Consider the following 14,924-nt stretch of genomic DNA (forward strand, 5'->3'; position numbering starts at 1 on the left):
TAATTACTATTATAAATATTTTCAAATAAAAGAATAAAATATGCATAGTCCACAAAAACTACAGTTTCTTAAACATACAAAGGAACTGAAATCCACAGTCCTACTGAGAAGTAAAAGCTGCATTGGAACAGCCTTGTTCTTTGGAAAGCAGTCATTTCAAAACTGCAATGTGAACATTCTTATAAAATGGTTTTGTGAAATTTAGAAAGACTATTAGCCAAACATTGGTCTTTGTTCAGACCTAACACTGGAGGAAATTGAGTATTATTGACTGAGGAGAAAAAGAATTTCTGCCTGCTGGGGAGGGAAGTTTGTGAGTCCTGGAGCCCTGGGCTGAGGCTGGGGTCGTGGCACCCATCAGTGCAAATCCAGGCCCACAGTGGGAAACCAAATGGGTATCTTCTGGGTAGGTTACCCCAGCTCTACTACATACACCAGGGTTCCTGCGGTGGTGTGCTGGTAGGTGAATAACAACGGGCTCTCCAGGGGTGGAGTGTTGGGACAGCCCTGCTCTACAGTGTTGGCCCATTTCCATGGTGTGAACACCACCACCTCGGCTGGTTTCGGGCTGCCGTTGTGATGTTACTGAACGCAGAGTTGGGAACGGGAGTGCAGTACACGCCACCGTATGGTATGTCCACCATAAAATAGACATAAGTAACCACAAGAGTATGGACAATAGTAAAACACACTAAATGGAATTAGAGCAATGTTTGGAGTAATTATTACTTCTCTTTTTCACATAACTTATAATTGTGAGTTTATATAATTTAATTTTTAATAATGGCTGTGTATACCAATGGGCTCACAAAATTCCTGAAAGTTAACAGCTGGTTCTCCTGAGCCATTCTGGGCCAGCTCTGCACTGCTGTTAGTTACTGCCTCTCCTTAAACATGCCTGGAACCACGAGTCACCAGACATGTGAGAAAGACAGAGGCCGAAACAAACAAATGAACAAACAGTGAAGAGGAACTTGGCAGGGATCAGAGAAAATTTAAAAATAAAACAGCTAATCACTAATAATATCACAGAGGGGGCTTCCCTGGTGGCGCAGTGGTTAAGAATCCGCCTGCCAGTGCAGGGGACACGGGTTCAAGCCCTGGTCCGGGAAGATCCCACATGCCGCGGAGCAACTAAGCCCGTGCGCCACAACTACTGAGCCTGCCAGGCTCTAGAGCCCGAGAGCCACAACTACTGAGGCCACGCTCTAGAGCCCGTGCTCTGCAACAAGAGAAGCCACTGCAATGAGAAGCCCATGCACCTCAACTAGAGAAGGCCTGTGCGGAGCAACAAAGAACCAACGCAGCCAAAAAGTAAATAAATAAAAATCTTTTAAAAAAACAATAATATCACAGAGGAAAGAGAAGATATGGCATCCTCGTAACAAGGAGATCTGAGCCACACTCAAGGAAAACTAAAAGTTCTTAGGAATTAAAATATGATTAAAATTAAAAATTTAATAGAAAAGTATGAAATGATTCAGAAATTAGAAAAATCAACACGATGGAAAATAGAGCCAAAATAAGAAAAATTAAATGATCTGTACAGGAGATAGACTATGTGACTGGTACAATTCCAGAAAGAGCAAATAAAGCAAATGTAGAGGAAGAAATTATCAGGGAATTAAAGAAAACTCCCAGGACTGAAGAACGTGAGTATTTGGGCTGGGAGGACCTGTCCCAGAAGGGACGGACGAACACCCACATACAAATGATGTAAATTGAAGGACCCCACGCTGGGAGCCCAGCGTACTTAGGTCGAAAGAAGATCCTTTTCAAACGCTGCTAGGGACGGGGATAACAGGAGCCGCTTACAAAGGATGGAGAATCAGAACAGCCTCTGGGCTCTGAGCAGCGGCATCCGGAGGACAACGCGGCAACAACGTGAAAGCCTGAGGAACAATCACTGCCCATCCAGACGTCTCTCCCCAGACGAAACACCAGCTAGGATGGGTGCAGAATGTAAGACAGTGATCTCAACTTGTATCTTCCACACACACACACTCCCTCTAGACTAAACTCAGGGGACAATGTGACTCCCAGAAGGAAGGCCAACCATGAGTGATCGATATGGGATCCAGCCAGTGGAGTGGTCAAGCCACCCCAGCATGTCCAGGGCAGAAGAGTCCAGAAAACCGGCGAGATGGCAGGTTGGACGGCAGTCAGTCCCGATGGAACAAAGTCAGTCTAATGTTTGGTATTTAAATCGTAGGGGACGGATTCATGGGAAGTACACAGGAAATTATGCAAATGGAACAAAACAACTCCAGGAAAAACAGAAAGTATACGCAAACAGCTCAATATCTGTACAGTACAAGACTCAGCACGAGTGGTGGTGGTCTGGCAGGTTAATACGGACACTGGGTATCAATACAGCCGGAAGTTAAAAGAGCCCTTCACGGAAAGGATGGGGCAGAGAAAGTGTGTTTCCGGGCAGGTGCAAGCAAGTTACATCTTCCTTATCCTTAGTGGGTCAGTGAGTCAGTCATATCTGAAACTGAAAAACCAAGGACTAGCAATGTAAGCACTCTGTTTAGAGATACGGAGCAAATACCAGAGGAACAACTGGGAGAGAGGGGAGTGGCTGCCTCCAGGGCGGGGGCGCCAAGAAGGACACCCTCACCCCCTTCTGAGACCCCGTGGCAGCCGGAACAGCGTGAGCTCATTGCTGCAGTGGCCCCCAGGTCCAGGGCCGTGCAGACAGGCACACGATAGTCCTGCTGACCCAGTTCACAAGTCACCGACAATCCACGCGCTCCTGGTTTCACCGAAAAGTCCCCAGACGCACTCGAACGGCACAGCTTACTCAGCCCTGTTTCCCTAACAAGGTCCTTTTCTTCTTTTTAAATTTTTTTTTAACATCTTTAGTGGAGTATAATTGCTTTACAATGGCGTGTTAGTTTCTGCTATATAACAAAGTGAATCAGCTATATGTATACATATATCCCCATATCTCCTCCCTCTTGCGTCTCCCTCCCACCCTCCCTATCCCACCCCTCTAGGTGGTCACAAAAGCACCGAGCTGATGTTCCTGTGCTATGCGGCTGCTTCCCACTAGCTATCTATTTTACATTTGGTAGTGTATATATGTCCATGCCACTCTCTCACTTCGTCCCAGCTTACCCTTCCCCCTCCCCGTGTCCTCAAGTCCATTCTCTACGTCTGTGTCTTTATTCCTGTCCTGCCCCTACGTTCTTCAGAACCTTTTCTTTTTTTTTTTTTTTAAGATTCCACATATATGTGTTAGCATATTCTTTTTATGGCTGAGTAATATTCCACTGTATATATGTGCCACATCTTCTTTATCCATTCATCTGTCGATGGACACTTAGGTTGCTTCCATGTCCTGGCTATTGTAAATAGAGCTGCAATGAACACTGTGGTACATGACTCTTTTTGAAATATGGTTTTCTCAGGGTATATGCCCAGTAGTGCCTAACAAGGTCTTGAATGTCCAGGGGTGGTGCCTATCTGGGGCCTTTCCACAGAGTCAAAGAACCATCATTAAACGAGCACATTTCTTTTGGTGACATACAAGGCACCGTGAATCCTTCGAGATATTTTTGAGGAGTGCAGAAGATACAGAGAGCAAGTCTGCCAACTGGGTGGCCATCCTCAACGTTAGATCCAGCCTCAGCGCCACGTCTGTATCCTCTGTAGTCAGAGAAAGACCACGCTTGCTTTTCCTCATTTAAAAACAAATGAACGCTACCAAGTGACTTCCAAAACGGACCCAAGGGTTGGGGGCCAGCACGTGGTATTTCACCAGCATCAAAATAAGGTGATAAAACTAGCAATCCTGTAAACGAAATGCTGGGAAAGAAATACCATCGACGCTGCCTTTCTGAAACAAGATTTTAAGAAGCCTGCAAAATGAAAACACCCCCCCGAAAGGCCTCCCAGGGAGCCCCAGGCCCAGGGACAATCTCCCACTCCACGTGACATCCCCACTGTGAGGCTGTGTCCCTGCAGTGTGTCATCACGGGATACGCAGACACCACAGCGCAGTGTCCGATTCTGTGTCCAGCCTTTCGGCCTCTTGGGGGTCCTCCCCGTCTCCCCTGCCAGCACACCGGGGGGCCAGCCCACCAGCCAGCCCAGAGCTCTGGAGGGTCGGGACACGCACGGGTCCGACGCCCACTTGCCCAGTGACCTTGGCCAAGGTCATTTAGCCCCTGCCTCCATTTGCATTTGTAGGTATACCTTGGAGGAAGTAGTAAAAAGCAATTAATGTGCTTCAGTGGGCCATTAGAAAACCGGGTTTGGTTTCCGTTTTTCAGCTGTTAAGATACCTCCTGCATGAGACCTGGGTTTGAGGGGAACACTGAAGGAGTTTGGGTGCTAGAACCTTCTTTCTTAGGGTGCAACACTGCTGGTGAGGAGGAGGATTTGGGGGAGGGAGGAAAGCCGAGTCCTCGGCGGGAAGGCGCAGGCATCCCATCCGCACACACCTCTCCTCCCGGAGGCTGCGTGCTCCCTCCCTTCTAAGCCTCGGGTCTGCTTCCTGAGAAAAGCTGGCATGACTGGTTCCAGACCTTCCGCAAAACCCTAACGGCGAGGACAGAAATCACCCCCTGGGTTAGTGACCGAGCTTCCTCAGAATTATTTTAGAATGAGAAAGAAAATTAATTAATCCATGATTATTAAATGGAGCCATTATTCAGGTAAGAGAAGAGCAAATCTTTATTGCAGTTGTTTTACTGAGAGATTCCTCGTCTGAGAAGGTGGCCCCAGAGAGACGGGTTTCTGCATCTCCAGGACTTCTCTCTGCCGTCAGTGGCTACAGCCCTGGCAGAGCTCACCCAGTGTCCACGGCCACCAACATCCCCAGTTACCAGCTGTGGATGGTGAGACTCGTGAAAGAACAAGTCCGTCCGGACAGAGTGCTTATCTGGAGTATTCTGAGTGCCGCTGTTAATGGCTGAGACCCATCGACTTTTAGATTACATCTTAACTTCAGTTTAGTTTTATTTGACTAAAATGTGATTTTGCTCCAGAGACAGTGTTGAAGCCAGAAATTCATCCTCCCTAGCGGACTGTCAAAGTGAGCACACAGGTCTAAGGAGTCCGCTGACCCAACAATTAGCATTGGTTTCTCTAACATTTTGCTCTCTTTTTCATCACCACTATATCTGATTTGATCTCCTCAAGCCCCCAAAGGAGATTTAACTTTGAAAAGAACTCAGTACTCAAATACACTCGAAATGATGGAATAATCCTTGTTTTCAAATAGTATAGTAATTATAGTTCATTGAAATGATCGACATTTGAACCGGGTTTGAATTAAAAGAGTCCTTGCAAACATCCATGCGTGAGTCTACAAGAAAAGGGCAGCAGGGCTTTCCCAGAGAGAAAGTTGGAACGTTTAACTAGGCAGTCATCTCTGTTTTCTCTCCCCACGGCCAGTCACATTTTACAGTGACCAGAGGGAAAGCCTGTCTGTAGTACAAGATGAGTATCCTGGAAACACGACGCTCTGTGCGTTTTCACGCTTTCCATGTTTCTTTCCCGAAAGATGTGTGACTGATATGATATGACTTCGTGACGCTATTTACAACTTTAGAGCAAAAATAAAGGTTTCCAGACACAAAACAGGGGTTGCGGCCTGGTCTGCCAGGCAGGGCGAGGTGCGTCCTGCCCCAGCATCACGCTGCACGGACACAGGAGTTGCTGCTCTGTGTGAGGACCACACTGGCCTGTGCCACAGCCCAGCTCCACCTGCTTGCTCACCTAGACTTGTTGTGCTGAAGGGTGTAGGGGTCCCTGTAAAGCACCAGCAAGGAGGTAAAAGAGGGGACCCCAGGAGGCACCCTTCACAGAAAGACACCAGCCATGTGTAACAGCCTGATTATGTGTAAATAAAAGGAATTGTTAACTTAACGCAAAAGGCAAATTAAATATTTGAAACAGGATGACTGAATTTTCACTGGCCATAGATCGTTAATGTTATCCCCAAACACAGTGAGCACACTGCCGCAAATCTAGAGGGTCCCCAGGCGCGGGCTGCACCCAGCTAACCTCCCATCTGCACACGCATGCTGACCAGCACCGAGGTCACTGCTCGTTTAAGGCACCGTATTTTCTCCTAAGCAGGATGCACGGCAGGGTGTGTGCCAGTCTGCAGCGTCCTACCCCAGGTGCCCCATCCTCTGCAAGCATTTCTGAGACGTTTCCTGCCCAGCCGGTGGTCTCTCCCTGGTTTGCCTGGCCTTCTCTCTGGTGGTTCACAATGCTTCCCGCCTCAAGAAGATCACCAGCAGCTGACCTATACTGCCCAGGCCAAGGGGCACGCACGGCAGGAGAAACGGCCTCTCAGCCCTGCTCTTCTCTGTCTTTCCCTCCTGCACCCAGCGAGTAACGCGTCCTGTCCCCGCCCACGTGTTTCTCGCTCCCAGCCTTTCTCTTGGTCCCGGCCACTTCCTCTCCCTCAAAGCCATTTTACCGAAATAGAATCTTTATGCCCATCCTCTGTTCGAAAGTTGACCGTGGCACCCTTACTACCTCTCACGTTGCCGATGTCCCCTGCCCGGTCTTCGCTGGCCGGTCCCACCTGTTCTGCCCTCCATCACTCACCTGCCCACCTCTCCAGACTCCCTGTTTCTTCACCGTCTCAGAGCTTCTCGGTGCCCTTGGACACACAGGCTCATTCCCAACCCCATGGAGGTCTTCTCCCCTCCTAGGAAGTCCCTCCCGCGTCAGCCATGGAACAGTCCGTGCCCACCTCCTCCACAGCCCTCCAGGAACGCCACGGCGGCCTTCCTCGCCTCCACCTCCCGCCCTCTGCTGTGCTGTGGGCACTGGGCTCCTTCTGAGGCCGACCACATCCTGTCCGGCAACGGCAACAAGCCACACTGCATCCCCAACACAAACGTACGAGACTCGCGAGATACTGACACCACAGGTGGCCTACTCGGGGCCCAGGGCACGGAAGGGGCTCTGCTACTATCAGTGATGGAAAGGGACAAAGCAAAGGCCGAGACCCTTCTAAGGATGCTCCCATGTCTGGATCCGTTCTGGAGGAGACCGTCAGAGGATGCGAGTGAGCAAAGCATTTTTTCAGGTAATGGACTGCAGGAAGGGCCACTCCTCACCTTTCCTGCTTGTTACATTTTGAAAGGTGCTTACAGATCTCAACTTTCTGATAGGCAAGGAATCAAAAATAATTCAAAGGCAGCTGCCAGAGCATGACACCTCCCCCCGCCACCAAAAAAACCAATTCCCTACCATTTACTTAATCACTTAATTAAACATTAGGTAGGACTTGCATAGAAATAAATTAACTCTGAGATTTTGACTACCCTCTCACTTGGATGGTGGCTTCACAGCCATAATTTTGACCAAGCCACAGACACATTCTCCTAAAAAGTAGGTAAAACTTAGGTCAAATTAATAGGCTGTACCCTTAGTATGCAGTGAAAAAAGTATTATGGTACCTTCTTTCCTCAGTATAATTGTATCTGCCATCTGGTTGCTCCTAAAGCAGTTCACAGGCTGTTTTCCATTTACCATTTTACTTGATATTATATCCTTCAGCTTACAAATAAGGAAACGGAAGCCCCGAGAAGCTGAGGAAGCTCCTGGGGGCCACTGCACCTCCAAGCGGCAAAGCTGGTGCTCAGAGCCACGTTCCGGCCGCAGGTGGTGCGCCCTCCACTGCCCACCGCTGTGTCCAGGGAACTCAGGGTCACTGCAGGACACACGATTTCACGCAGCCCCTGTTGACTGTCTGTTTTCCCAAGACCTTGTGCGGCACTATCCCTGGCAGAGCTGTCACTACGATTTCCATCCAGCAGACGGGCAGGCGGAAGGCTTCGGCTTCAGAGCTCCAGGCTGGGGCTGGGAAACATGGCCACAGGCGGGACATGAAGACGCGGACAGCAGCCGCCCACAGGCCCGGTGGGCGGTCTGTACGCTGCCCGGGACTGAGCCAGGCAGGGCCTTGCACACGAGCGTCCCTGTCAACCCGATGTCCTCAGACACAGCTCAGAGGTCAAATGTGAGCGACAGCTGCGCCTAGCCTACGTGCCCTTGCCGCAGAAACGAGGAGGAGTGCGACGGGAGGCCAGGTGCTCCCTCCGTCGCCCCCTCCCGCAGACGCAGGTGGCAGGACGTGAGGGTCCGGGTCCCTCCCCACCCGGGCCCCCCGAGGGCCGCTCCTCACACGCGACGTGAAAGGCTGACCCGCCCCTCTCCAGGCAGCTGGCAGCTGCGAACGTGCATAGAAGATGCTGTCATTTGAGTCCTGGAAGAGTTAACAGGCTCGCACCCGGGAGCATGTCAGAAATATTCGATGACATGGGTTCGCCACTGATGCTTTGGCCGCATTCTCAGGATGCTTTCAGGACATCTGAAGTTCAGGGGCTCTGCTTGTTAGTGCATTGATCCTGTTCTCACCGTTAAGTGCTAACGGGGACAAGGACGATTCTAAGAGGAACTGGAAATCAAGACTGAGAGTAAAACACAAAGAAATGAAGCGTCAAAGACCAAGAGGGTGAGAGGAAAGGGAACGCAGAGGGGCATAAGACGGAGGCTCCCTATGCTGGTGACGACGGAGGGAAATGCACAGGGCTCCCTGGAAAGTCGGGAGAATCGTCCCCTAACTATGGGGGCTGACAGGCCTCGCGGTCACAGAGCCATGCATCCTCCAGGACCGGGCCACCTGGGACCCCTGGAGTGGAGCTCAGGGAAAACGGAGCATTTAGGACTGTGCCTCGTGCCATCTCCCCAGACCGACGGCTGACGGTCCAGCGTTCTCATGACACCTCCCCAGGAGGCGGCTTCCTCAGCCCCATCTTACAGATGAGGAAACCAAGGCCCAACGTGGGCACCTGAAGTTACCTCCCCGACGTTAGGACCGGCTTAGCGGCTGCAGGCGGTCCAGGAGGAGCAGCACAGAAAAGAAACAGCAGCATCTGAGGACGGACAGGCAGAGGAACGGGGTGCTCTAGAGGTGCACAAGTCAGGCCCCTCTTCTCTGTGTGTGTGTCTCTCTGTCGCTTCTGTTTTTTGTGACCGTCCCCTTCACGCGCTCCCGGAAGGCAGATTTTTAAATTCCACCGTGGCTAGTCATCCTTGATTATGAGACCGATATGATCCCCTTAGGCCGGATGCAAAGATTCTGGGTTTTCCCTCAAGCAGGAGAGAAACCTCCCCGATGCCCAGCTGCCCGGTGGGTCTGCTCTCGGGCTCCCTTGCTTGTTCGTGGCGGCTCACTGGTTACGCAGCCTGGTGCCATCCCGGGGCTCGCGTTCTCCTCTTTCCCACCACCAGGCACCAGATGCAGGACCAGGAGTAGGAAGGTGCCTCTTTGTTGATTTCCATGACAGCTGGTAATTGTGATTAAAAACTAATCGTAAAACACTCTTAGCAGAGTTTAAAAGTAGTGGGTTTAGAATCTCGTTTCTCCCAAGATGGGTCAGAGTGAGAGCGGTGGCGGGGGTGACCCTGGCCGGTCACCTGGTGAAATCACTAATTAACTTCCGAGCAGCGGTGCCTCTTGACGGGCCTCTACGGAGCCAAGCTTCCAGCCCGAGATTCGATGCAAACCAGCCAGAGAACAGGGCGTCTGGAAGAGGCTCGGGCTGCATGGCCGGGAAGACTGAGGCCGGTGAGCGGCCAGCCTGGGGGCACACACCCCTCCAGGCCCAGCAACATCTCAGGATGAAATATCTGCGATATCGCCCCCAATGGGATGAGCACAGGCAACTGACGGCAGCTGAAAAGACAAGGAAGGTCCCCAGAGGCAGCCACAGAAGGAACTGGCTGACCAGGCCCAGGTGAAATTGAATTGGAAATGGTCCCTGCCTGATTAGCATAACAAAAGTTTCAATGTTTAAAGAAAAAAGTCATCCTGTGTAAATGAAAGAGGGAGGAAAAAGAAGCCCATCTTCCTACAAACATAGCTACCCTTTAAATGTTCAGCCCAATATAGATCTGGACAGTGTAGTAAACAACACCTTGTAGAAACAGCCCCTCTCGACGCATTCACTACTCTTTCATTAGGATGGGGACTGACCAGCTATTTAAAACTGCATAGTGGACACACACACACACACATATTTTTTTCCCTACTTTACAGAATACCAGAGGCAAGCTTAGCATGCTTTACTAACCAAAATTCAAAAGTACAGTCATTCAGATAAAGACAATACTGGACACATTTGGGAATTTACACCAAGGATTTAGAGATTAGTCCATTTATCAAAAAATGTTGATTATTTTTGTTATTATTTAAATCTATTATAAATTACTGGAATGAGCAGCCATATAAAAACCAAAGCAAAATAGGAATTAGAATTAGATCTTTGTTAGGAAAGCAAACATCCCTCATTCCGTTTTAATTCTAAAATATACTTGAAGTTCCATAATAATGCTGCTATGCCTATAACCATCGTGTACTGAGTCTATTCTATGTGCCAGGCACTCTGCCAGGCAATTTTCACAACCAACTCTCGAAGCGATATTATTACGCCCACTCCACAGACAGGGAAACTGAGGCTCATGGAAATTAAGTAATTTCTTTAACAGATCAACTGGACCAAACTCTTGTCAAAAAGAGTGCTTCACCCAAAGACAAATACTTTGCTGCCTTACGTAGAGATAAATTCAATGAGAATTTTATATTCAAGGTAAGTTCTGGCTTTTTCTAGAAGCAGAGATGAGGCAAAGGCTCCTATTTTCCACAGTGAGCCTCAGGCCTCCCACTGGTCGATACGGGTCACCCCTTCCTTTCCACAGAAGCACTGCTTCTGGCTGGTGTGGGAAAGCCCCAGCCCTGAGTATGAGTCAGGGTTAAGACTAACCGAGAGTAACAGCAACAAAAACCTGAGAGAAGAGTGACTTTACAATAAGAGTTTACTTCCCCTCACATGAGGAGTCCCAAGCAGGACGTCCCCGAGCTACAGAGACACAGCTGCTTCCTCGAGGGATGCCTCCTGGCCTGTGATGGCTGCTGTCACTCTGGCCATCTCAGCATCCCTCCTGCTGGCAGCAGAGGTGAGGGATGAAGAAGAGCCCACTCTTTGTACCTCTTACGGGTGGTTCAGGAAGTCACTGAAACCAAGCAGGACCCGGCAGGGCCTTCCCAGGGACAGACCCCCCCCCCCTTGTCCCCCTCCTCTTGTTTGTAGAAAAGCTGTAGCCTCCTAGGCCTTCCCCGAGTTCCAAAAAGCAAACTTAATCAGAGAACTGAGAAGATGCAGAAACAAAGGAAAGCAGTGAAGCAAAACAAAATAATAGTTTAGCCATAAAACGGAGTCAAGGACCTTTAGTTCCTCCTCAAGAGCTATAGATAATATCCTGAGCCATAGCTTTGAGCTGTTTTTACAGAAACCAGACTCCCACCAGGTGGAGGAAGTTAACTGCGTGCTGACCACCAGCACGAAGACCCCAGACCCACTGGAGCCGGAAAAAACTGCTCATCCCCAAAATACCACCCTGTCACCTCACCACTGACCAATCAGAATGTGCACAAGCTGATCAGGGACCGCGCCACCCCCTACCTCATGCTGTCTTTAAAAGCCCTTCCTCAAAAGCCATCAGGGAGGGCAGGTCACCTGAGCGTTAGCTGGCCATACTCCTCGCTTGGCGCCTGAAATGAACTAACACCTTACCTTCCTTCACCACAACCCAGTGTCAGTAGATTGGCTTTGCTGCACGTCGGGCCAGGGGACCCAAGTTTGGTACATCACATGCACACTTCTGTTTGATATTATGAGCGAGAATGTAGGGACGTGGCAACGTGGGCTGCAGAGAAGGCAGGGAGATGTCATCTCCATCCGGGTCGGCTCTGCCAGAATTCAAGGCTCCATGACCATGGACAACAGAGAGGCTATCAGCGGTCTGGCCAGCAAGCCCTCCTGTGGCGTAAGAGTCAGGGAGCGTCCTCACATCCACTGGGTGAGCCTGAAGGTCACTAACTCCACCCACGGGCAGCACCCGTGGACCCGTGCTTCTCCCCCATGGAAAAGGAGGAAACCACCTGCACTGCTGCGTTTACATCGTACAGTTTGTCAGCGGTCACTTTACTCTTGTTGAAATTACCCGGCGTCCCGTCCCACCACAGTTCCACATTCCATTTTGGCCTTTTTCCATCTAAACAGTTAAAATAGGCTAAAAACAGACTAAAATAGACTAAAAATCTAAGTTGATATTTTTCTACCTAAAATAGACCCAAGAATTGACCTTTCCTACCTGAAGAGTGAACACAGAAAAGAGGGGTAAGATCGCTGCAGCGAGGCTGATTCTACTTCACGACATGACCAGCTAATCGTAACGTTTATGTAAAAGGGTGTTTCTGGGTCCCTGGCAAGCAGACATGCTCCTCTGGAGCCAGGCTCAGCACCGATTCCCGTGATGGGGAAAAGGTTTCACGTCTACTCCGTCCAGGGCAGCAGCCAGGAGCCACCTGTGGCTTGCTGAACACCTGAAAGGTGGTGAGTGTGACTGAGGAACTAAAGTTTAATTTATTTAATTGGAGTGAATGTGGATTTGACAGCACGTGTAGCCAGGTACTAACACACTGGGCGGTGCAGCTCTGTAAGATGCAAAATCATCTCATTCGGTGCTGGTGTGCGACAGCATCTAACCAACCACATGGCTGCTTTGTCTACATCCTTAAAACATAATCTTAAACAATAAATATGATAACAGAAGCCTGTGAACATCCTCTGTCCTTCTCCTTAAAGGCGGACCTTTGCTCTGCTCTAAGGACATCCTGGTCCACTGAGAGGTGCTGAGATGGAGGCTACAGGAGGCTGAGAAGGGAGGGAAAACCGAGAATTGGGAAAAGAAATCAACAAAAAAGGAAACAGGAAAACAAGTAAGGAATAAAAGAACAAAGGAAAAAGAGAGACGGGGTGCAGGGTCACCAGGAACCCCCAGGTTGCCAGGCGGTACCCGTGGACCCGTGCCTGCCGGGGGTGCCCAGTCTGGGGGACAGTGGGTTCGTAAAGGACCAGCAGATGCTCAGCGTGGTGAGTGTGGCTGGTGGGTAACGGGGGTGCCCTGGGAGCAGAGCAAGGAGGACCCCAGGGCAGCAGTGGCGTGGCGGGACGTGGGGCGAGGGACGCACACGCCAGCCTCTGGGTGGAAGTTCCCAGGCTGCAGACACGATCTTCTGGTGCCTAGAGGGCAAGTCCCGTTGGCTGTCCTAGCTGTTGGCCACATGTCATCCAAAAGCTGCCCACTCCGGCGCCCCTGCCTGCCTTCCTATAAACAAATCTACCGTGAAGAACAGCCGCGGGGCGTTCTGGGTTGTTCAGATATCCTAACTGCACGTCGTTTAATATTTTCTGCAAAATATCCATATGCATCTGCATTTAAAGGTGACTTGAAAAAAATAAACATTGTGCGACTCTGCATATGAGTAAGTTCACACCTCTGAGCAGCGCTGACAGACCCCGTGTCCTGTTACACGTTTCAGACATACGGGGGGCAGCTTTGAGCCTCGTCCGCAAGCAGAGCCTCTGCAGCCCCTCCGGACTGGCCGCCGCGTTCTCAGTCAGCAGGTACGGCAGTGTGCCTGCCTGCCCGCCTGTCCGCATCCTATGGGCCGGAGTCAGCACCTGGGCATCCGGACTCGTCCAGGTGCAGCCGAACAAAGCGAAACAAGCACAACTTCTGACCTTGGCTGGGGGCTCACCTGCCCCTCACTTGCTATTCCTGGCCTCTCCAATCTCTTGAGCTCCAGGCTCCACACCCGCCCAAGCCGTGCTGTCCGAGCTCCCTGATCTCAACGTCACCCCCTGGCTGTCCTGTGGGCAGGTGTCTGCCTGAGGCTGTGCTCCCAGACCTGGCCTCGCCTTGCCGAGTCTGTCCGTCCCCAGGCTCGCCCACCAGCCGCTCGACGCTGGCTCAAAGCTGCCCCATCCATCTTCTCCTGTGCTTATGTTTTCTCAGCTACAAACTGAAATACATACGGGACACATGATCTGACAACTTTTCTCAGATGTGTGAATCTATTCGTATGCAAAGTCGTATAATGTTTATTTTTTACAATCACCTTTAAGTGCATATGCAATAGATTCTTTGCAGGAAATATTAAACGATGTGAAATGACGATAGCTGTGGATAATCAGGGATGTACAGTGCCTGTTCTTTCCAGCAGATCTCCTCCTAATTTAGTGGCTTCTATTCAAAGTGTCTCTTCCTCTCTATCCACCCTGCAAAGCTCATCATGTTGCACCTGGGTCACTGCCACTGTCCTCCGTGGGGAGCCGGGCCCCCAGTCTCTGCCTGTGGTCCCTCTTTGGTCAGCTGCCCCTTATCCTTCTTCATCACGTGAACCCCTTTCTTAAGAACTCATGGCACCTGCTCACAGCGAGCCGCGTCGGTTTTGAACACCCCTGCTTGCTTTTAAAACCTTCCAAGACCTGGCTGCTCCAATCTTCCCTACCCAGCTTACCTCCCTCCCTCTGTACCCACAGCTTCGTGCCCACGCAAGCCAGCCTTCCCACGTCCTGAAGGCACACCTCACCCACCCCCAGACCCCAGACCTCAGCCAGCTCTTACAGCCCAGTCCTATTTCCCCTTCTCTGCAAGGCCTTCTCTAAGGCATCCTGCTGAGTCCTTTTGCGGTTTTGGTGGAGGGAGTTTACAGCACGTGAGACCATGCCCTCCGGACCCAAACAGATGGGGCAAAGCCCAGCACACAGCTGAAACCCGTAGGAAAAATGACTCAACCCCAATTTCACCCTGACAGTGGGATCAGGGCTGCCTCCTGGGAGAGGGTCAAAGTCCACGATGAAAGCGACAGGCCTGGCCCAGTTCCGGGCAGGACATAAGGGTGAGGGGAATCTCCCCTCCTGAACAATCGTGTGGCTGTAACCGTTACCGCTCAGAGCCTCACCCCTTCCCGTCAGGCCCCGAACAAGACACCCTGGGCCCACAAGCTGCCAGTCTGGGCTGCAGGCCCACCAGCACCC

The sequence above is a fragment of the Balaenoptera physalus genome (assembly GCF_965194825.1).
Source record: "Balaenoptera physalus genome assembly, chromosome: 18".
Taxonomy (NCBI): domain Eukaryota; kingdom Metazoa; phylum Chordata; class Mammalia; order Artiodactyla; family Balaenopteridae; genus Balaenoptera; species Balaenoptera physalus.